At 49.1% G+C, this 24,939-nt stretch overlaps 1 protein-coding gene across 2 annotated transcripts in view; it reads right to left on the bottom strand.

Annotated features, from left to right (window-relative positions):
• The window catches only part of PLEKHH2 (pleckstrin homology, MyTH4 and FERM domain containing H2), a 417,559-nt gene that overhangs the window by 355,065 nt on the left and 37,555 nt on the right, over positions 1 to 24,939 (bottom strand). The window contains exon 1 of one of the 2 annotated variants that reach the window (XM_063918336.1): positions 2,591 to 2,679. The exons of the other annotated variant lie outside the window; for it this stretch is intronic. The gene's annotated coding sequence lies outside the window, so the exon portion shown is untranslated. Of the gene's footprint in view, positions 1 to 2,590; positions 2,680 to 24,939 lie in introns of those variants that run through there. 2 annotated transcript variants of the gene reach the window in all.

The following is a 24,939-nucleotide window of genomic DNA, read 5'->3' as shown; positions in this document are numbered from 1 at the left end:
AAAAGGTGGATTTTCCAGCCGTTGCCGTGGCCACCAGGTCCGATAGACCAGCCCCAAATAACTCCTCCCCTTTATACGGCAATACTTCCATGTGCCGTTTGGAATCCGCATCCCCTGACCACTGTCGCGTCCATAACGCTCTTCTGGCAGAGATGGACATAGCACTTACTCTTGATGCCAGGGTGCAAATATCCCTCTGTGCATCACGCATATATAGCAATGCATCCTTTAAATGTTCTATAGTTAACAAAATATTGTCCCTATCCAGGGTATCAATATTCTCAGTCAGGGAATCCGACCATGCGACTCCAGCACTGCACATCCAGGCTGAGGCGATTGCTGGTCGCAGTATAACACCAGTATGTGTGTATATACTTTTTAGGATATTTTCCAGCCTTCTATCAGCTGGTTCTTTGAGGGTGGCCGTATCAGGAGACGGTAACGCTACTTGTTTAGATAAACGTGTGAGCGCCTTATCTACCCTAGGGGGTGTTTCCCAACGCGCCCTAACCTCTGGCGGGAAGGGATATAATGCTAATAATTTTTTAGAAATTAGCTGTTTTTTATCGGGGGAAACCCACGCTTTATCACACACCTCATTTATTTCCTCTGACTCAGGAAAAACTATTGGTAGTTTTTTCACACCCCACATAATACCCTTCTTTGTGGTACTTGTAGTGTCAGAAAGGTTCAATGCCTCTTTCATTGCCGTGATCATGTAACGTGTGGCCCTACTGGACATTACGTTTGTCTCGTCACCGTCGACACTAGACTCAGTATCTGTGTCAGGGTCTGTGTCGACCCACTGAGGTAACGGGCGTTTTAGCACCCCTGACGGTGTCTGAGACGCCTGGACAGGCACTAATTGATTTGCCGGCTGTCTCATGTCGTCAACAGTTTTTTGCAAATTGCTGACATTATCACTTAATTGTTTAAATACAATCATCCAGTTAGGTGTCGACTCCCTAGGGGGTGACATCACCAACACAGGCAACTGCTCCGCCTCCACATCATTTTCCTCCTCATACATGTCGACACACGCGTACCGACACACAGCACACACACCGGGAATGCTCTGATAGAGGACAGGACCCCACTTAGCCCTTTGGAGAGACAGAGGGAGAGTCTGCCAGCACACACCCAGCGCTATATATATACAGGGATAACCTTATATAAGTGTTATTCCCTTATAGCTGCTGTTATTATCGTTATTTGCTGCCAAAAATGCCCCCCCCCCTTCTCTTTTTTACCCTGATTCTGAAGCAGGACTGCAGGGGAGAGTCAGGGAGCCGTCCTTCCAGCGGAGCTGTGAGGGAAAATGGCGCTTGTGTGCTGAGGAGATAGGCTCCGCCCCTTCACGACGTCCTTATCTCCCGCTTTTTTGTGTAAAATTGGCAGGGGTTAAAATACATCCATATAGCCCAGGAGCTATATGTGATGTATTCTTTTTGCCACCTAAGGTATATACTGTTATATTGCGTCTCAGGGCGCTCCCCCCCAGCGCCCTGCACCCTCAGTGACCGGAGTGTGAAGTGTGCTGAGAGCAATGGCGCACAGCTGCTGTGCTGTGCGCTACCTTAGTCTGAAGACAGGATGTCTTCTGCCGCCGATTTCACCGGACCTCTTCGTCTCTTCTGGCTCTGTAAGGGGGACGGCGGCGCGGCTCCGGTGACCCATCCAGGCTGTACCTGTGATCGTCCCTCTGGAGCTAATGTCCAGTAGCCTAAGAAGCCCAATCCACTCTGCACGCAGGTGAGTTCGCTTCTTCTCCCCTTAGTCCCACGATGCAGTGAGCCTTTTGCCAGCAGGACTCACTGAAAATAAAAAATAAAAAAAACCTAAACTAAACTTTTATTCTAAGCAGCTCAGGAGAGCCACCTAGATTGCACCCTTCTCGGCCGGGCACAAAAATCTAACTGAGGCTTGGAGGAGGGTCATAGGGGGAGGAGCCAGTGCACACCACCTGATCCTTAAGCTTTTATTTTGTGCCCTGTCTCCTGCGGAGCCGCTATTCCCCATGGTCCTTACGGAGTCCCAGCATCCACTAGGACGTCAGAGAAAAACCAATACATCATATTTGTTTAGATGTGTGAGATGGTAACCTGTCTCTGTGGCCAGGAAGTGCCTTGTGCCTCTTTCCAGGTGCTGACTGATAAGGTGCCTCTCTTCTCGCCAGGAAATATATACACCTTTATACACCTCATTATTATATATACACCTAATATATACACCTCATTATTAATTACCATAAAGTCCTGCTTCTTACACACAAACCTTATTTTAAATAAATAAATATATGTATATACACACACACACACACAAACACACACACACACACACACACACACACACACACACACACACACACACACACACACACATATATACATATACATACATATACACACACACGCAGCATGGGCGCAATCTGTGCGCATTTTATGTATATGTGAGAAAAAACATAGGTTTTAAACATTTTATGAACAAAATCAGCTTAAGAGAAAGTGTTAATAATTGCAATTGCTTGTAATACTGTCTGTGCCAGTGAGGAAACCTGCAGAGAATATGCATGAATAAGAGGTAACAGTACCTGGCAACGTGGTGTAGATTTCAGCAGTGTAAAGTGAATATCCCACCAGGTCCAGCAATGAAGGACGTGCCCAGTGCTAGCAGCCTGCACAGCAAGCAAAGGAGTAGGCAGTGAGATAGGAACCTAGTGATTCACATTTTAATGGAAAGCCCTGCCCCTGAGACACACTAGTATGGGGGGGGGGAGCATCAGAACAGCTTGATGGGGGACGTCAGCACAAAGTCAGCTCAGAGGAAAAACTTTGTCAAAGTGGAATATTAACTGACAAATCCTCTACGTTTTATTTTCATGGCAACACATACAGTCTTTCCATAGGAAAATATTCCCCAACTGCAATCTTTCCTATATATTTTTTTTATTATTATATTTTTATTTTTTTTAGTGAGGGACAGAAAAATAGAAGTAAAAAGTAAAAACAACAAAATAGATTTCAACTTTCACTATGTAACAGGAGGAAAAAGTTTCCTTAAAGTTTTCATGAATGGAATACTTTTGTCTGTCAATGGCGCCATCTGGTGTTACATGTTTGTATTTGTGTCTTAACATTTCTGCATCTCCGATGCCCTGCAATAATACACTTCGGGATTACAGGTGCCAGGAATCCTTCTTCTCGATCAGACTATGGAACCAATGTGATATGTAGTTAAAAATAACAATTCTGTTTTCATTTTCTTCATGAACATACCACTATACCTATACCACTTTTACACCACAAACCAGGTTCGACCCAGGTTTCAGGACACGTTTCCAACCTGGGTCAGACCAGTGTCCGACCCTGTTTACACTGCACATTCTACCCGGGTTATTCCTGGGTCAGCCACATTTGTACCCCATTCGCACCGCACAAATACATACCTACCAACTGTCTGTCCCGATTTCAGCGGGACAGTCCCGCTATTCGGTCACTGTCCCGCTGTCCCACCCGCGGGTCGCAGTGTCCCGTGGGCGGGGGGGCAGCTGGGGGATGCTTTGATCACCCGCTGCTCTGCTCTGTGTTCAGTGCGGAAAAGGGGGCTGCCCAGCTGCTCGGGGAGAGCGCTGGGTACGCCCCCAAAGTGAAGAAAAGCAGGTCGGCGCCGGGTGACCGCACCCGCCAATCTTTAGCCACGCCCCCATCAGATGAGGTCACGCCCCTTTCGGGTCGCGCGCGACGTCCCGATTTCCAACCCTGAAAAGTTGGGAGGTATGCAAATAACCCGGTATCGACCTGGTATATTGCCGGGTTGGTGTGCGGTGTGAAAGCGCCATGGTCAAATTCCTGGGTCGCCTGACCCGGTAATTCAACCCAGGAATAAAGCAGTGTTATTCCTGAGTTGAATACCGGGTTAGTGGCAGCGTGAACGGGTTCACGGGTTGATGCGACCTGGGACCTGTTCACTACATACATAGGGGAGAGGTGGCGCGAAGATGAGCTCATCTCCCAGCGCCACCTCCGTCCCCGCTGCTGGCACCGACCCCACCACTATGGCAACCGACCCCGCAAATTGCAGGGTCGGGAAGCCGCCTGTCAGGGTCCAATGCCGGATCCCCCCCGGGAAGGACCCGTTTCCAATTCCCGTGTAGGGCCGGCATTGGCAGTGTGAAAGGGGTATTACACTGAACCCAGGTGTGCCCAGCCTGTCAATCACAGACCCTCTCTTAAGGCGGACAAACACAGCCAATCAGCAGCTTTTCTCTGACGTCCTAAGTGGATGCTGGGACTCCGTAAGGACCATGGGGAATAGCGGCTCCGCAGGAGACTGGGCACAACTAAGAAAGCTTTAGGACTAACTGGTGTGCACTGGCTCCTCCCACTATGACCCTCCTCCAGACCTCAGTTAGAATCTTGTGCCCGGCTGAGCTGGATGCACACTAGGGGCTCTCCTGAGCTCCTAGAAAGAAAGTATATTTTAGGTTTTTTATTTTACAGTGAGATCTGCTGGCAACAGACTCACTGCAGCGAGGGACTAAGGGGAGAAGAAGCGAACCTACCTAACTGGTGGTAGCTTGGGCTTCTTAGGCTACTGGACACCATTAGCTCCAGAGGGATCGACCGCAGGAACCGGCCTTGATGTTCGGTCCCGGAGCCGCGCCGCCGGCCCCCTTACAGAACCAGAAGCAAGAAGTGATCCGGAAAATCGGCAGCAGAAGACTCCTGTCTTCAACAAGGTAGCGCACAGCACTGCAGCTGTGCGCCATTGCTCCTCATGCACACCTCACACTGCGGTCACTGATGGGTGCAGGGCGCTGGGGGGGGGGGGGGGGGGGGGGGGCGCCCTGAGCAGCAATATAAACACCTTGCCTGGCAAAATCATCACAATATATAGCCCCAGAGGCTATATATGTGATAAATTACCCCTGCCAGAATTCCTGAAAAAAGTGGGAGAAGCCTGCGGAAAAGGGGCGGAGCTATCTCCCTCAGCACACTGGCGCCATTTCTCCCTCACAGCTCCGCTGGAAGGAAGCTCCCTGGCTCTCCCCTGCAGTCTACACTACATAAGGGTAAAAAAGAGAGGGGGGGCACTAAATTTAGGCGCAATATACATATATAGCAGCTATAAGGGGATATAATTTAGTTAATCCCTGTATTATATAGCGCTCTGGTGTGTGCTGGCATACTCTCTCTCTGTCTCCCCAAAGGGCTTTGTGGGGTCCTGTCTTCTGTCAGAGCATTCCCTGTGTGTGTGCGGTGTGTCGGTACGGCTGTGTCGACATGTTTGATGAGGAGGCTTATGTGGAGGCGGAGCAGATGCCTATAAATGTGTTGTCACCCCCTGCGGGCCGGCAGACACCTGAGTGGATGGACTTGTGGAAGGAATTACGTGAAAGTGTCGACTCCTTACATAAAAAATTTGACGACATGCCAAATGCGGGACAGCCGGCTTCTCAGCTCGTGCCTGCCCAGACGTCTCAAAGGCCATCAGGGGCTCTAAAACGCCCGCTACCTCAGATGGCAGACACAGATGTCGACACGGATACTGATACCAGTGTCGACGACGAAGAGACTAATGTAATGTCCAATAGGGCCACTCGTTACATGATTGAGGCAATGAAAAATGTTTTACACATTTCTGATGTGACCCCAGGTACCACAAAAAAGGGTATTATGTTTGGAGAGAAAAAACTACCAGTAGTTTTTCCCCCTTCTGAAGAATTAAATGAAGTGTGTGAAGTAGCGTGGGCTTGCCCAGATAAAAAATTGGTAATTTCTAAAAAGTTACTAATGGGGTACCCTTTCCCGCCAGAGGATAGGTCACGTTGGGAAACACCCCCTAGGGTGGATAAAGCGCTTACACGCTTATCAAAAAAGGTGGCACTACCGTCTCCGGATACGGCCGCCCTAAAGGAACCTGCTGATAGAAAGCAGGAGACTCTCCTGAAGGCTATTGCTTCAGCATGGATGTGCAGTGCTGCAGCTGCGTGGTCAGATTCCCTGTCAGAAAACATTGACACCCTAGACAGGGACACTATATTGCTAAACATAGAGCATATTAAAGACGCTGTCTTATACATGAGAGATGCACAGAGGGATATTTGCCGCCTGGCATCTAAAATAAGTGCACTGTCCATTTCTGCCAGGAGAGGGTTATGGACTCGGCAGTGGACAGGTGATGCAGATTCTAAACGGCACATGGAAGTTTTGCCTTATAAGGGTGAGGAGTTGTTCGGGGATGGTCTTTCAGACCTAGTGTCCACAGCAACGGCTGGGAAGTCAGCATTTTTACCACATGTCCCCTCACAACCAAAGAAAGCACCGTATTATCAGGTACAGTCCTTTCGTCCCCAAAAGAGCAGGCGGGGTAGAGGCGCGTCCTTTCTGCCCAGAGGCAGAGGTAGGGGAAAAAAGCTGCAGCATACAGCCAGTTCCCAGGAACAAAAGTCCTCCCCCGCTTCTTCTTCTAAGTCCACCGCATGACGCTGGGGCTCAACAGGCGGAGCCAGGTACGGTGGGGGCCCGTCTCAAAAACTTCAGCAATCAGTGGGCTCGCTCACAAGTAGATCCCTGGATCCTTCAAGTGGTATCTCAGGGGTACAGGCTAGAATTCAAGACATTTCCCCCCCGCCGTTTCCTCAAATCTGCCTTGCCAGCAACTCCCTCAGGCAGGGAGGCTGTGATAGAGGCAATTCACAAGCTGTATTCCCAGCAGGTGATAGTCAAGGTGCCCCTACTTCAACAAGGACGGGGTTACTATTCCACAATGTTTGTGGTACCGAAACCGGACGGTTCGGTGAGACCCATTTTAAATTTGAAATCCTTGAACACATATATAAAAAAATTCAAGTTCAAGATGGAATCGCTCAGGGCGGTTATTGCAAGCCTGGAAGAGGGGGATTACATGGTATCACTGGACATCAAGGATGCTTACCTGCATGTCCCCGTTTACCATCCTCACCAGGAGTACCTCAGATTTGTGGTACAGGATTGTCATTACCAATTCCAGACATTGCCGTTCGGCCTGTCCACGGCACCGAGGGTATTTACCAAGGTAATGGCCGAAATGATGATACTCCTTCGAAAAAAGGGAGTTTTAATTATCCCATACTTGGACGATCTCCTGATAAAGGCGAGGTCCAGGGAGCAGTTGTTGGTCGGCGTAGCACTATCTCAGGAGGTGCTACACCAGCACGGTTGGATTCTAAATATTCCAAAGTCACAGCTGGTTCCTGCGACACGTCTACTGTTCCTGGGGATGATTCTGGACACAGTCCAGAAAAAAGTGTTTCTCCCAGAGGAGAAAGCCAAGGAGCTGTCATCTCTAGTCAGAGGCCTCCTGAAACCAAAACAGGTGTCGGTGCATCACTGCACGCGAGTCCTGGGAAAGATGGTAACTTCCTACGAAGCAATTCCATTCGGCAGGTTCCATGCCAGAACTTTTCAGTGGGACCTGTTGGACAAGTGGTCCGGATCGCATCTTCAGATGCATCGGTTGATAACCCTGTCTCCAAGGACCAGGGTATCTCTGCTGTGGTGGCTGCAAAGTGCTCATCTTCAAGAGGGCCGCAGATTCGGCATACAGGACTGGGTCCTGGTGACCACGGATGCCAGCCTTCGAGGCTGGGGGGCAGTCACACAGGGAAGAAACTTCCAAGGACTTTGGTCAAGTCAGGAGACTACCCTACACATAAATGTTCTGGAACTGAGGGCCATTTACAATGCCCTAAGTCAGGCAAAACCCCTGCTTCAAAACCAGCCGGTTCTGATCCAGTCAGACAACATCACGGCAGTCGCCCATGTAAACCGACAGGGCGGCACAAGAAGCAGGACGGCGATGGCAGAAGTCACAAGGATTCTCCGATGGGCGGAAAGTTACGTATTAGCACTGTCAGCAGTGTTCATTCCGGGAGTGGACAACTGGGAAGCAGACTTCCTCAGCAGGCACGACCTCCACCCGGGAGAGTGGGGACTTCATCCAGAAGTCTTCCAACTGATTGTAAACCGTTGGGAAAGGCCACAGGTGGACATGATGGTGTCCCGTCCCGCCTAAACAAAAAGCTAGAAAAATATTGAGCCAGGTCAAGGGACCCTCAGGCGATAGCTGTGGACGCTCTAGTGACACCGTGGGTGTACCGGTCGGTTTATGTGTTCCCCCCTCTTCCTCTCATACCCAAGGTACTGAGGATAATAAGGAAAAGAGGAGTAAGAACTTTACTCATTGTTCCGGATTGGCCAAGAAGAGCTTGGTACCCGGAACTTCAAGAATTGATCTCAGAGGACCCATGGCCTCTGCCGCTCAGACAGGACCTGCTGCTGCAGGGGCCCTGTCTGTTCCAAGACTTACCGCGGCTGCGTTTGACGGCATGGCGGTTGAACACCGGATCCTAAAAGAAAAAGGTATTCCGGAGGAAGACATTCCTACGCTCATTAAAGTTAGAAAAGATGTAACCGTACAACATTATCACCGCATATGGCGAAAATATGTTGCGTGGTGTGAGGCCAGGAAGGCCCCAACGGAGGAATTTCAGCTGGGTCGATTTCTGCACTTCCTACAGTCAGGGGTGACTATGGGCCTAAAACTGGGTTCCATTAAGGTCCAGATTTCGGCTCTGTCGATTTTCTTCCAAAAAGAACTGGCTTCACTGCCTGAAGTTCAGACATTTGTTTAGGGAGTGCTGCATATTCAGCCTCCTTTTGTGCCTCCAGTGGCACCTTGGGACCTCAACGTGGTGTTGGGTTTCCTGAAGTCACATTGGTTTGAGCCACTTAAAACCGTGGATTTAAAATATCTCACGTGGAAAGTGGTCATGCTTTTGGCCTTGGCTTCGGCTAGGCGAGTGTCAGAATTGGCGGCTTTGTCATGTAAAAGCCCCTATTTGATTTTCCATATGGATAGGGCAGAATTGAGGACTCGTCCCCAGTTTCTCCCTAAGGTGGTATCAGCTTTTCACTTGAACCAACCTATTGTTGTGCCTGCGGCTACTAGGGACTCCAAGTTACTGGACGTAGTCAGGGCCTTGAAAATTTATGTTTCCAGGACGGCTGGAGTCAGGAAGACTGACTCGCTATTTATCCTGTATGCACCCAACAAACTGGGTGCTCCTGCTGCAAAGCAGACTATTGCTCGCTGAATTTGTTGCACAATTCAGCTTGCGCATTCTGCGGCTGGCCTGCCGCAGCCTAAATCTGTAAAAGCCCATTCCACAAGGAAAGTGGGCTCTTCTTGGGCGGCTGCCCGAGGGGTCTCGGCTTTACAACTTTGCCGAGCTGCTACTTGGTCAGGGGCAAACACGTTTGCAAAATTCTACAAATTTGATACCCTGGCTGAGGAGGACCTTGGGTTCTCTCATTCGGTGCTGCAGAGTCATCCGCACTCTCCCGCCCGTTTGGGAGCTTTGGTATAATCCCCATGGTCCTTACGGAGTCCCAGCATCCACTTAGGACGTCAGAGAAAATAAGATTTTACTCACCGGTAAATCTATTTCTCGTAGTCTGTAGTGGATGCTGGGCGCCCGTCCCAAGTGCGGACTGTCTGCAATACTTGTATATAGTTATTGTTAACTAAAGGGTTATTGTTGAGCCATCTGTTGAGAGGCTCTGTTATGTTCATACTGTTAACTGGGTATAATATCACGAGTTATACGGTGTGATTGGTGTGGCTGGTATGAGTCTTACCCGGGATTCAAAATCCTTCCTTATTGTGTCAGCTCTTCCGGGCACAGTATCCTAACTGAGGTCTGGAGGAGGGTCATAGTGGGAGGAGCCAGTGCACACCAGTTAGTCCTAAAGCTTTCTTAGTTGTGCCCAGTCTCCTGCGGAGCCGCTATTCCCCATGGTCCTTACGGAGTCCCAGCATCCACTACGGACTACGAGAAATAGATTTACCGGTGAGTAAAATCTTATTTTAAGCATAACCTGTGTCAGATAACCTGGGCCGAGCTGTTTACACTACATCGTTACCTGGGTCCAACCCTGGTATCTAGCGGGGCCGGATTCCCTGCTCACACGACCTGGGATATTTTTCAGGCACCCTTTTACACCAAGTTGTGGCCTTGGTAGACCCAGCAATAAGCCGGGTGAAAAGCTTGGTGTAAAAGGGGTATACAAGTGCATTTTGTCCATATCTACTAGTTGAAACACAGGTGTATTTATTACTGGCTGACACATTTAAAAAAATCCACATGTGTTGCTAATTATTCGATTTACTGTATGATACTGAGATCTGTAAAACATGCAGCTATAGTAAAATTGTATTATATTATATTACTATTGTGGCCATGGTGTGGGCCTGGGAGGGGGGGGTTTCAAGGCATCTCCCCGTGCTTGACTATAGACAAGGTGGATGTAAGAAAAATGGGGTGAGCAATTGTAAAATGAGGACACTAATAACATTGTCCAAAAGGTTCTGATACTGCACATATGCAAATTATTTTGAAGCCTAGCCATTTTGACTGTAAATGATCAAATGCTTGCACTATCTGCCTGCTTTATTAATATAAATTATTAAGTGCATGGTGTTTAGCATATAGTAAGTATTATAAATGAAAAAATAAAATAAATAAATGCTATATATATATATATGGAATAGCAGAAACCTAGGCGCTTTAGTACAAAAGTGTAGTGATGGGGTAATATTAAATAACACTCTTTACCCCCTTTAAGGGTAGCAGCTCATAATACAAAATATTGTGTATGGTGTACACATAGACAAAAAATAGTAGTAGAGAAAATAAGCACTTCTGAGTGTGATAATAAATTATACAGAAAATGGCCAGGTGGGTGAAATTATAACCAAGAACACTTATCTGGTTGTAACAGAACTTCCAACGAGTGTTCCTCAATTTTGGATTAGCATGTAGAGAGAAAAACACAATAGAACATAGTGTGTATCGTTCTCACAATCAAATAAGATCATTTGCATATAAAGGGATATAAAATAGCCAAAAGACATGCGTACAGGAAATAAATATTTAATGAACTATTAATTTCCTGTACGCATGTCTTTTGGCTATTTTATATCCATTGGGATTGTCTGCTGCGGTGTCCCTTTTTAGATGGACAGATAAGCTTCTCCAAACTTTTGATCTTGTACGTGTGTTGTCTAGCCATTGTATGTCTTTGTATATTAAATTGTTACTATTTTTAATGTCCGGACTACTAATGAGGTTTAATTGGGAATAAGCATGTTCCCTAATTTACTGCCCTTCATATGCAAACGATCTTATTTGATTGTGAGAACGATACACACTATGTTCTATTGTGTTTTTCTCTCTACATGCTAATCCAAAATTGAGGAACACTCGTTGGAAGTTCTGTTACAACCAGATAAGTGTTCTTGGTTATAATTTCACCCACCTGGCCATTTTCTGTATAATTTATTATCACACTCAGAAGCGCTTATTTTCTCTACTATATATATATATATATATATATATATATATATATGTGTGTGTGTGTGTGTGTGTGTATATATATATATATATATATATATAACGATTATACATAGTCCCCCTAGCCCTAATAGTGTATATGAGTGTATGGTTGTATGGCTGGCTTGCTGAGGCGGACTCTGTAAAATTTTGCTATGGGGCCTCTATAGGTCCAGCTACGCACTTGGCTAGATAGTGTAATTGTGCACTCTGGCAAAACCATGTTGCTTTGCAAATGTAAAAGTTATAGGGACCTATTATTAGTCTAAAAATTGTGGTGAATTATCTGAAAGCAGCCACAGTTTTGGGGTTATTTAATAAGGGTGTATCCAGTATGTGCAATCCTTCTCTTAATGGGGGTCATTCCGAGTTGATCATAGCTGTGCTAAATTTAGCACAGCTACGATAAGGCACTCAGACATGCGGGGGGATGTCCAGCACAGGGCTAGTCTGACCCGCATGTCAGTGCACATAAATACAAAAGCATTGCACAGAGGCGATGCTTTTGCATTTGAGGAGTAACTCCCGGCCAGCGCAAATCCTGCGGCTGGCCGGGAGAACCTCTTTGCTGCCCGGGTCACAGCGGCTGCTTGTGACGGCACGCAGCCGCTGCAGCCCCCCCCCCCCAACGGTCTGGCCACGCCTGCGTTGGCCGGACCGCGCCCCCTAAACGAAAGCCCCCTCCCGCCCAGCGACCGCCTCTGCCTGTCAATCAGGCAGAGGCGATCGTTAGGGAACAACGGCCTTCGGCCGTCCAGCATGCGCAGATCCGTCCCGATCGCTGCGCTGCGATAAACTGCAGCGAGCGATCGCAATGACCCCCAATGTTCGCAGTAATGGTCCCCATAGCTTTCTATGGGCGCTGGAAAATATAATAGCGTTTTCCATTGAAGCCTATAGATTTACATTTTATACTTTTTTAGAAGAGGGATCCAAAGGTTGGGCACATTAAGCCCGGTCCAAACCCCAAATAAATAAAAAAAAGCATTAGCTATCATTTTACTGTAAAAACAAAGCAAAAAGCAAAATGTTATGCTTGAATAATTACAGACATATTCCTTTATTACCTTAAATAAAAACATTTTTATTGATACCACCATGATATTTCTCTGTGGTAGGTCATTCCGGCTATTACCATTTGGACCCCTTACAACACTTTTATATGGTTATTACCCCATGATGACCAATTCGGTATGTACCCTCTGAATGGAACCAACCAGTAACCAATAAAAATTGGAATTTTATCTGTAAAAATAATTTTGTACATTAATGAGAACCTAATGGTGGATTATACTATTAAAAGTATATATCCATTAAAGCTTATATGACTGTTAGATCCTAAAAATCTTATATTCTACAATTAGGCTTATTAAAGCTCACTTGTGGATTCGACTGTTTCATAGATAACTAATCCTCGTTGAGAGTGTATTTAACCGATTATTTTGGTATGTATTTCAACTCCTATATGTATTTTTGGTAGCCTCAAAAACTTGAAAACAATTATATTTATTACTGTATATTCTATTGCAGTAATATTTACATCCTATTGTAGTAATGTTGTTTAAATGACATATGTTCATGCCTACAGTATGTCTGTATGACTATTACATGAGTAATCTCTAGAGATATGTTACATCCTGACGTTTAGTCTTTTAAATTTGGTATGCAAATTGTATTTTATGTCACTCTGTATTTCTCTAACGTCCTAAGTGGATGCTGGGGACTCCATAAGGACCATGGGGAATAGCGGCTCCGCAGGAGACTGGGCACATCTAAAGAAAGCTTTAGGACTATCTGGTGTGCACTGGCTCCTCCCCCTATGACCCTCCTCCAAGCCTCAGTTAGATCTCTGTGCCCGAACGAGAAGGGTGCACACTAGGGGCTCTCCAGAGCTTCTTTTTTTAAATAGAGTAATTTTTATTCACCACAAAAGTTAAAGATACAGACATTTCAGGATACATTTCTGGTCATATTGGATAATCACATTATTCAGTCATTCATATCAGCTTTATGGTATTATACATGCATGAATACTATTCCCCACATCACCATTTCCGTGCGGCCTTCACGCAATATGCATATTGTATGTAGTCTGTATCCAAGTTATGATTCACATACTTAACATTTTTTAGATTTTCTCCCCCCACCTTATGTGTAATTACCCCGTCTATTGAGCCGTATATAGCCCACAACCCCACTACCCCCAAACTAACCCTCTAAACAAACTCAAGCCTAGTCAACCTGATGTGTGCGTGGTGTGGTGCGACAGCTAACCACCTAAGCAACTGCGTTAGGAGAGGTAAAGGGTTCGGCCCAACGCCCCGGGGCCCAAACAGCGCTTCTGCATCAATGGCCAGTGCCCGCTACATTTGAAGGGCAAGGGAGGAGTATGTGGAAGTGATCCAAGGAGACCAAATCTTCTCGTATCTGGTAAGGGCATTATATTTCATATATACATATCGTTCTTTTAATAGGGTATCATTGATCAAACTTTTAAGAGCAGGTATTGTGGGAGGGCTGGGGGCCATCCATGTCCGCGCGATGCACACTTTTGCAAGTGCGCATACGCTGCGGGCATACATGCTTTCCCATCTGGACCCAGAACTCGAGTCACCCACCCCCAGAATGCAAAATCTCGGAGTCAGCATTCCCCTCTGTGTTCCTGTGTGTTCCAAAATCGACCTGACCCCAGCCCAGAACACCTGTAGCGACGGGCATTCCCATATGAGGTGCCAGAATGTGCCTCCGGCAGCCCTGCACTTGGGACAAACATCAACATTATCAGACCTGAATCTGGCCAGCCTGCTCGGTGTCATGTATGACCTATGCAGAATGAAAAACTGAATCTGCTGAAACCGTAGCGATTTGGTGACCTGACTCGGATTGCCCAAAGCACCCTCCCAGTCTTCCCCGTCTATGGGACCCAAGTCACGCTCCCAGTTCGCCCGAAGATTCGAGAGCGGGTCTGCGTGTATTGTTTGGAGGAGGTATGAGTAAGTGAAGGAGATCACCTTGACTCGACCCAAAGATTGTAGGAATGTTTTGATGGGAAATGGGAGGAGCGCCGGGGGGGAGTCTCCAAATTGCGCCTGCAAGGCGTGCCTGAGCTGTAAAAATCTGTAGAAGTGAGAGTTCGGAAGTCCAAACTCCTCCTTTAATTGTTGAAATGATTTCAATGAACCGCCACTATATAATTGGGACAGTGAGTCTATCGAATACGGAGCCCATACCTCCCCGCCCTCTAGGGACCTCAGCTCATTAAGCATTGTGGAGTGCCATAGGGGGGTGTCAGGGTCCATGCCTTCATACCCGAGCAGGCCCCTCAATGCTAGCCATATTCTCATCGCCTGAAAGACAATAGGAGGTAAAGATCTGGAAGGGTTTTCCCCCACCAAGACCTGTGCCGGGGAAAGGTCTGGGTAGTAGCACTGAAGGAACGCCCGTTCCAGCCCAGCCCCCCCCCCCTCCCGAAGCCACATACTGATATGTGATAGCTGAGCAGCATAGTAATATAGTTGGAAGTGAGGCAAGGCCAGACCGCCGTCCCTTTTCTGTCTGGTGAGGGTGGTTAATTTAATTCTAGCTCTTTTATTGGCCCATACAAAGGAGGACAGGACGCTATTTAATTTCCTGAAGAAGGCTGGAAAAATGAATACAGGGGACTGTAGTAGAACATACAATAGTTTAGGCAGGACTACCATTTTAATAAGGCCGACCCTGCCCGTCATTGTCAGTGGTAACTTACCCCAGGCTCTAGATTTGCGCACTACTGTTTGTACTAGGGGGTCGAGGTTTAAGGGCACAAAGTCTGATGGGTCGTTTGTAATTAGAATTCCGAGGTACTTGAACTGAACTGTCCAGCACAGTGGCAGAGATATTTTCGGAACCTGAGGGAGGGAGCCTATAATGGGCATAATAAATGATTTAGTCCAATTTATGCGGAGACCCGAATACCCACCGAATGTCTCGATGACCCGCAGCACAGTGGGCATCTCTACTGCGTAGTCTTGAAGGAATAGCAACAGGTCATCCGCATAAAGGGCTATCTTGTCAGTACAGGGGCCGGTACCTATTCCCTCGATGTCCGGGTGCGATCTGATCAGGCAAGCGAGTGGCTCTATGGCTATGGCAAACAGAGCAGGAGAGAGGGGGCATCCTTGTCTGGTGCCCCGTGTCAAAGGGAAGGAGGAGGAGATGTAGCCGTTCACCAAGACCCTGGCGCGTGGATTCTGGTATAGCAATTTAATCCACTGAATAAAGTTTGGGCCGAAGCCCATGCTCCTCATGACTCCCCACAGGTAAGGCCATTCAACGCTGTCGAATGCCTTGGCTGCATCCAGCGAGACTACAGCCGCGTCCGAGGGGAAGTCGCGGGGGGCCTGCAAAATGGTGTATAGCCTGCGCAAGTTAATGGATGTGGATTTCCCAGGCATGAAGCCGGTTTGATCCGGATGAATTATGGATTCAATTACTAGGTTGAGACGGACCGCGAGAATTTTCGCCAGGATCTTGGCGTCAGTGGGGATGAGGGAGATCGGCCTGTAGGAGTCCAACAACATGGGGTCCTTACCAGGCTTTGGAAGCATTATAAGGATCGCCTCGGACATCGAGGGAGGAAGGCTGTCAGTGACACTCATTTTAACGTACGTGTCAAGCAGCTGGGGACCAAAGAATTCTATATACTGTTTATATAGTTCCGTGGGAATACCGTCACTACCCGGGGATTTACCTCTAGGAGACACCTCCACCGCCGACACCACCTCTTCCAGGGTCAGAGGTGCGTCCAGTGCGTCCCTGGCCTCATGGGAGAGTTTAGAAAGGGGAATGTTTATCAGGTACAGGTCTATTTCCTCCGTGGAGCATGTCAGTCTACTGTCGTAAATTTCTCTGAAGTAGCCGAGGAACATCTGAGCGATGTCGGGGGTGGCATCCACCGTGAAGCCGCCTGGGTCGAGCATTTGCGCTATCGTGGTCCCAGGTCTATCATAGTGCACTAAGTGGGCCATCAGGCTACCTGGTCTGTCCGCCTGCATATATATGTTAGTAGCCCTAAACAAAAGGGAACGTGCATTTATATCTGAAAGGTGGGCCAGCCAGGCCTCCTGAGCCACAAGCCAGCGGGCCTTCAGCTCAGGAGTACCCTCTGTCAGGTAACGCATCTCCAAATCCCCACACTCAGTCTCAAGCTGTCTTTCCGTCGCCCTTCTAGCCACCTTGCAGGCTGCAATTTTGCCGATCATTGTACCTCGTAAATATGCCTTGAACGCGTCCCATACAACCGGGGCCCGGGCCGATCCCACGTTATCTGCAAAAAATCCCTCCCATGTGGACACCAACTCCGGGCATTCGCCCAGCTGGGCCAGCCAGGAAGGGTGTAGCCGCCAGTATGACTGTCCCCTCTGACATTCCCCATTTATTGAGAGCACCAGGGGCGAGTGATCTGACACCCCCCGTGCCTCGTAACGGACATCCGTCACGCCAGGCAAAAGCCCAGGCGAGACCAGGGCCAGGTCGATCCTAGAAAAAGAGCCATGTGTACCCGAATAACAGGAGTATTGCCTGAGGCCAGGATTCCGAATTCTCCAGACGTCTACCCACTGCATACCGTCTAGAAATTCTGCGAATCTAGATCCCGATGAGGCTAAACCGCCCCCCGTCCCCCGATCCCGGGGCGCCCTCCATCTGTCTAAGGAGGCATCCAACACAGCGTTGAAGTCCCCCAAGCAGACGACAGGGGTGTGTGGGGAGGAGGCAACAAACAGGGCGGCCTTTTGCAGGACATCGTATGAAAAAGGGGGGGGAACATACACAGACAACAGGAAAAAATTACGTGAGAATAATTTACATTCTAAGAACACGTATCTACCATGCGGATCTGTATTTACCCTAATCATCTCAAACTGTACAGTCCTCTTTATCATTACCGACACCCCTCGGGAATATGAGGAGTGCGAGGAATGATATGCCCAGCCCACCCAAGGCCTACGGAGCGACAACAGCCTATTTCCCTCTAAATGAGTTTCGCTTAAACAGATTATATCCGGGCCATATTTCTTGATCATCTTAAACACTAAGGATCGCTTTACTTTGTTGTTAATGCCCCGGACATTCCACGACAAGATTTTTAAGGGAGGCATGTCAGCCAAGTCATCTGCTGGAGCACATCACTCCTATCTACCACCCGACCCCCCGGCTCCTCACTCGCGCGGTCGCGCCGTCCACCGGCCCCGGACCTCAAGCCAAACCCCTGAGAACAGTGCAACCCCGCCACACCCTCCGAATGACTTATATGTAGGCTTCTTAAATTCAAAACATAAAACAGAAAAACTACTGGGGGGCCAACAGCAGCCCCCCAGCATCCCCCCTCCCCGTATACCTCCCCGAACTGTGGCATACCTAGTTCCCTAACCGAACTCTAGCCCTGGAGAACCCAAAGCCTACGGCAACACTGTACTAGGCGTACAGATCAAACAACCCCAATATTTAAACCCTTATACGTTTATACGTTTATAACACTTCTCAGTAAAGTCCAGAACTGCTAAACAAGAGGAAGCTCCCCGGACTTATACTTGCGAGTTGAAGGCCCATAAAGGAAGGCGACCCGATGTCAGTCTGGAGCCAGCTGGCGTGCCCCCGGAGCATATCTGTCCAACCATGACGCCGCTTCCCTGGGCGAGCTGAAGAATTTAGTCTCCCCGTCCGCCACCACTCGCAATCTGGAGGGAAACAGCATTGAGTATGATATATTCAGGTCACGAAGGCGTCGCTTTATGGGGAGAAACTGTGCTCGGTCTTTTTGGACGTCCGCTGCAAAGTCCGGAAATGCCGACACCCGGACTCCATTCCTCATCAGGGGACCCTTCACACGTCCCAGGCGCAGGACGGAGTCCCGGTCCTTGTAGTGCAGGAATTTTGCTATAAAAGTTCGTGGTGGGGCACCTGGTGGTAAAGGCCGGAAGGGCACGCGGTGAGCCCGCTCCACTGCAAACTGAGATGTAAAGGATTCAGCACCGTATGCCTCTTTTAACCAGGATTCCAGAAAATCCTCGGGGTGTGTCCCTTCTTCTTTTTCAGGGAGGCCAACGAACCTCACGTTGTTTCTGCGGAGTCTGCCCTCCATGTCCAGGAGTTTGGCTTGTATCGTTGTGACTTGCTGTGTAACTGCGGACACCGATTGTTGCAGAGGGCCGCTGAGGTCTTCCAGGTTGGAGACCCTTGTCTCAGTTTCGCCCACCCTCTCCCGTACTCGTTGGACGTCCTGTCGTAGCAGTGATAAATCGCACTGCACCTTCTCCATCTTGTCTGATAGGCGTTGCTCGCTGGCCGCTATGGCCTCCAGGACCTGCTGGATGGAGGGTGCAGACGGCTGCGTGTTCGCCCCCGAGTCGGCCCCAGCCGATGGATCCATTCTGGCAGGGGGGGAAGGCTTAGGAGACGACTGCGTCGACTGCGTCGACTGAGATGTAGGCTGTCGGGCGAACTTCTCCAGTTTAGCCGCGGCCGCGCTCTGGCCGCCCCTCACCATCTTGTGGGGGTCCAGCAGTAATAAGAGCCCCGTTATTCAGTATCAAAAGTATAACCGTGGATGGTAAATGCAGTAACAGCAGCACGCCAGTCACTGGGATGGCCAGATGTTGTAATGAAGGGAGAAGGGGGACCTGGGGGGTCCAATGGTATAAATAAATGTGTCCAGTGTGTGGTATGCCAGCAGTATAAGCAGTAGGAGACAGGGCAGCTGGGACAGTGTCCAGTCCTCCAGCCCAGTGCAGCCTTCACCCACACTGCACCTTGCTGTATTCTGTGCCTCAGGGAGCTGCAGTTAAAATGGCCGCCCAGCACAGAGATCTCCCCCTCCTTCCCCCTCTGTACCAGCCTTCAGGGTGTCAGGTTGTCTTCTATATGTGGCCCTGGGGGTACAGGAGTGGGGTACCTCTCCTCTCCTGTGCCGCTGGTCGTCGCGTCCGCCTCGGGCGCTCGATCGTGTGCGCGCGCGCACGCGCCCGGCGGAGCTTCAAAATCGAGGCCGGGGACTGAGCTGCGGCCTAGGCCCGGAGTCCGGGCGGCCGCTGACGCGGGCCGGGAGCGCTCGTACACACGCTCCACAGCCTCCCCAGCACCGTCAAGCAGGAGATCAGTCCAGAGGAGAGCAAGATCGGGGCCCCAGGATTGTTTCAGGATTAATTATCCAGGGAGCTCCTCGATCCTGCTGCCTAGTCCTCTGCCGCCGTGGTCACGCCCCCTCTCCAGAGCTTCTTAGTGAAAGTTTTAGATTAGGTTTTTTATTTTCAGTGAGACCTGCTGGCAACAGGCTCACTGCATCGAGGGACTAAGGGGAGAAGAAGCGAACTCACCTGCGTGCAGAGTGGATTGGGCTTCTTAGGCTACTGGACATTAGCTCCAGAGGGACGATCACAGGCCCAGCTTGGATGGGTCCCAGAGCCGCGCCGCCGGCCCCCTTACAGAGCCAGAAGGCAGAAGAGGTCCGGAAAATCGGCGGCAGAAGACGTCCTGTCTTCAACAAGGTAGCGCACAGCACTGCAGCTGTGCGCCATTGCTCTCAGCACACTTCACACTTCGGTCACTGAGGGTGCAGGGCGCAGGGGGGGGGCGCCCTGAGACGCAATAAAAACACCTTGGATGGCAAAAAAAATGCATCACATATAGCTCCTGGGCTATATGGATGCATTTAACCCCTGCCAGAATCCATAAAAAAGCAGGAGAAAAGTCAGCGAAAAAGGGGCGGAGCCTATCTCCTCAGCACACTGGCGCCATTTTCCCTCACAGCTCCGTTGGAGGGAAGCTCCCTGTCTCTCCCCTGCAGTCACTACACTACAGAAAGGGTTAAAAAAAGAGAGGGGGGCACTAATTAGGCGCAGTATTAACTATACAGCAGCTATAAGGGGAAAAACACTTATATAAGGTTATCCCTGTATATATATAGCGCTCTGGTGTGTGCTGGCAAACTCTCCCTCTGTCTCCCCAAAGGGCTAGTGGGGTCCTGTCCTCTATCAGAGCATTCCCTGTGTGTGTGCTGTATGTCGGTACTTTTGTGTCGACATGTATGAGGAGAAAAATGATGTGGAGACGGAGCAGATTGCCTGTAATAGTGATGTCACCCCCTAGGGGGTCGACACCTGAGTGGATGAACTGTTGGAAGGAATTACGTGACAGTGTCAGCTCTGTATAAAAGACAGTGGTTGACATGAGACAGCCGGCTACTCAGCTTGTGCCTGTCCAGACGTCTCATAGGCCGTCAGGGGCTCTAAAGCGCCCGTTACCTCAGATGGCAGATATAGACGCCGACACGGATACTGACTCCAGTGTCGACGGTGAAGAGACGAATGTGACTTCCAGTAGGGCCACACATTACATGATTGAGGCAATGAAAAATGTTTTACACATTTCTGATAATACGAGTACCACCAAAAAAGGGGTATTATGTTCGGTGAGGAAAAACTACCTGTAGTTTTCCTGAATCTGAGAAATTAAATGAGGTGTGTGATGATGCGTGGGTTTCCCCCGATAACAACGGATAATTTCTAAAATGTTATTGGCATTATATCCTTTCCCGCCAGAGGTTAGGGTGCGTTGGGAAACACCCCCTAGGGGGGATAAAGCGCTCACACGCTTGTAAGGGCTCTACCTTCGCCTGAGATGGCCGTCCTTAAGGATCCTGCTGATAGAAAGCAGGAGGGTATCCTAAAAGGTATTTACACACATACTGGTGTTATACTGCGACCAGCAATCGCCTCAGCCTGGATGTGCAGTGCTGGGTTGGCGTGGTCGGATTCCCTGACTGAAAATATTGATACCCTAGATAGGGACAGTATATTTTTGCCTATAGAGCATTTAAAAGATGCATTTTTATATATGCGTGATGCACAGCGGAATATTTGCCGACTGGCATCAAGTCTAAGCGCGTTGTCCATTTCTACCAGTAGAGGGTTATGGACACGTCAGTGGTCAGGTGATGCGTATTCCAAACGGCATTTGGAAGTATTGCTTTATTAAGGGAGGAGTTATTTGGGGTCGGTCTTTCAGACCTGGTGGCCACGACAACAGCTGGGAATTCCACGTTTGTACCCCAGGTCGCCTCTCAACATGAGAAGACGCCGTATTATCAGGCGCAGTCTTTTCGTGGACAAGCGGGCAAAAGGTTCCTCATTTCTGCCCCGTGACAGAGGGAGAGGAAAAAGGCTGCAGAAATCAGCCAGTTCCCAGGAACAGAAACCCTCTCCCGCCTCTGCCAAGCCCTCAGTATACGCTGGGGCTTTACAAGCAGAATCAGGCACGGTGGGGGGCCCGTCTCAATGAATTTCAGCGCGCAGTGGGCTCACTCGTAAGTAGACCCCTGGATCCTTCAGGTGATATCTCAGGGGTACAAATTAGAATTCGAGACGTCTCCCCCTCGCCGTTTCCTAAAGTCGGCTTTACCGATGTCTCCTTCTGACAGGGAGACAGTTTTGGAAGCCATTCACAAGCTGTATTCCCAGCAGGTGATAATCAAGATACCCCTCCTGCAACAGGGAACGGGGTATTATTCCACACTGTTGTGGTACCGAAGCCGGACGGCTCGGTGAGACCGATTCTAAATCTAAAATCTTTGAACACTTACGTACAGAGGTTCAAATTCAAGATTGAGTCACTCAGAGCAGTGATTGCGAACCTGGAAGAAGGGGACTACATGATGTCTCGGGACATCAAGGATGCTTACCTTCATGTCAAAATTTACCCTTCTCACCAAGGGTACCTCAGGTTTATGGTACAGAACTGTCACTATCAGTTCAGACGCTGCCGTATGGATGGTACACGGCACCCCGGGTCTTTACCAAGGTAATGGCCGAAATGATGATATTCCTTCGAAGGAAGTGAATTTTAGTTATCCCTTCCTTGGACAATTCCCTGATAAGGGTAAGATCCAGGGAACAGTTGGAGGTCGGTGTAGCACTATCTCAGGTAGTGTTGCGGCAGCACGATTGGATTCTCAATATTCCAAAATCGCACCTGGTTCCGACGACGTGTCTTCTGTTCCTAGGGATGATCCTGGACACAGTCCAGAAAAAGGTGTTTCTCCCGGAGGAGAAAGCCAGGGAGTTATCCGAGCTAGTCAGGAACCTCCTAAAACCGAGCCAAGTCTCAGTGCATCAATGCACAAGGGTTCTGGGTAAAATGGTGGCTTCCTACGAAGCAATCTCATTCGGCAGATTCCACGCAAGAACTTTCCAGTGGGACCTGCTGGACAAATGGTCCGGATCGCATCTTCAGATGCATCAGCGGATAACCCTGTCACCAAGGACAAGGGTGTCCCTCCTGTGGTGGTTGCAGAGTGCTCATCTTCTAGAGGGCCGCAGATTAGGCATTCAGGACTGGGTCCTGGTGACCACTGATGCCAGCCTGCGAGGCTGGGGAGCAGTCACACAGGGAAGGAATATCCAGGGCTTATGGTCAAGCCTGGAGACATCACTTCACATAAATATCCTGAAGCTAAGGGACATTTACAATGCTCTAAGCTTAGCAAGACCTCTGCTTCAAGGTCAGCCGGTGTTGATCCAGTCGGACAACATCACGGCAGTCACCCACGTAAACAGACAGGGTGGCACAAGAAGCAGGAGGGCAATGGCAGAAGCTGCAAGGATTCTTCGCTGGGCGGAAAATCATGTGATAGCACTGTCAGCAGTATTCATTCCGGGAGTGGACAACTGGGAAGCAGACTTCCTCAGCACGACCTCCACCCGGGAGAGTGGGGACTTCACCCAGAAGTCTTCCACATGATTAAAAACTCGACAGGTATTGCGCCAGGTCCAGGGACCCTCAGGCAATAAGCTGTAGACGCTCTGGTAACACCGTGGGTGTACCAGTCAGGGTATGTGTTCCCTCCTCTGCCTCTCATACCCAAGGTACTGAGATTGATAAGATGGAGAGGAGTAAGCACTATATTCGTGGTTCCGGATTGGCCAAGAAGGACTTGGTAACCGGAACTTCAAGAGATGCTCACGGAGGATCCGTGGCCTCTACCTCTAAGAAGGGACCTGCTCCAGCAAGGACCCTGTCTGTTCCAAGACTTACCGCGGCTGCGTTTGATGGCATGGCAGTTGAACGCCGGATCCTGAAGGAAAAAAGGCATTCCGGATGAAGTAATCCCTATCCTGATCAAAGCCAGGAAGGATGTAACCGCAAAAACATTATCACCGCAATTGGCGGAAATATGTTGCGTGGTGCGAGGCCAGTAAGGCCCGACGGAGGAAATTCAACTGGGTCGATTCCTACATTTCCTGCAAACAGGAGTGTCTATGGGCCTGAAATTGGGGTCCATTAAGGTTCAAATTTCGGCCCTGTCAATTTTCTTCCAAAAAGAACTAGCTTCAGTCCCTGAAGTTCAGACGTTTGTAAAAGGGGTACTGCATATACAGCCTCCTTTTGTGCCTCCAGTGGCACTTTGGGATCTCAATGTAGTTTTGGGTTCCAAAAGTCACATTTGTTTGAACCACTTAAATCTGTGGAGTTAAAATATCTCACATGGAAAGTGGTCATGCTGTTGGCCCTGGCCTGGGCCAGGCGCGTGTCAGAATTGGCGGCTTTATCCTGAAAAAGCCCTTATCTGATTTTCCATTCGGACAGGGCGGAATTGAGGACTCGTCCTCAGTTTCTCCCCAAGGTGGTTTCAGCGTCTCACCTGAACCAACCTATTGGTGGTGCCTGCGGCTACTAGGGACTTGGAGGCCTCCAAGTTGCTAGACGTTGTCAGTGCCCTGAAAATATATGTTTCCAGGACGGCTGGAGTCAGCAAATCTGACTCGCTGTTTATCCTGTGTGCACCCAACAAGCTGGGTGCTCCTGCTTCTAAGCAGACTATTGCTCGTTGGATTTGTAGTACAATTCAGCTTGCACATTCTGTGGCAGGCCTGCCACAGCCAAAAATCTGTAAATGCCCACTCCACAAGGAAGGTGGGCTCATCTTGGGCGGCTGCCCGAGGAGTCTCGGCTTTACAACTTTGCCGAGCAGCTACTTGGTCAGGAGCAAATACGTTTGTAAAATTCTACAAAATTGATATCCTGGCTGAGGAGGACCTGGAGTTCTCTCATTTGGTGCTGCAGAGTCATTCGCACTCTCCCGCCCGTTTGGGAGCTTTGGTATAATCCCCATGGTCCTTACGGAGTCCCCAGCATCCACTTAGGACGTTAGAGAAAATAAGAATTTACTTACCGATAATTCTATTTCTCATAGTCCGTAGTGGATGCTGGGCGCCCATCCCAAGTGCGGATTGTCTGCAATACTTGTACATAGTTTTTGTTACAAAAATCGGGTTATTATTGTTGTGAGCCATCTTTCAGAGGCTCCTCTGTTATCATGCTGTTAACTGGGTTCAGATCACAGGTTATACGGTGTGATTGGTGTGGCTGGTATGAGTCTTACCCGGGATTCAAAATCCTTCCTTATTGTGTACGCTCGTCCGGGCACAGTATCCTAACTGAGGCTTGGAGGAGGGTCATAGGGGGAGGAGCCA

This window comes from Pseudophryne corroboree, chromosome 4, assembly GCF_028390025.1.
Source record: "Pseudophryne corroboree isolate aPseCor3 chromosome 4, aPseCor3.hap2, whole genome shotgun sequence".
Classification (NCBI taxonomy): Eukaryota; Metazoa; Chordata; class Amphibia; order Anura; family Myobatrachidae; genus Pseudophryne; species Pseudophryne corroboree.
Note: the sequence above shows the minus strand (reverse complement) of the source record. Positions and strands in the feature narration are given on the sequence as shown.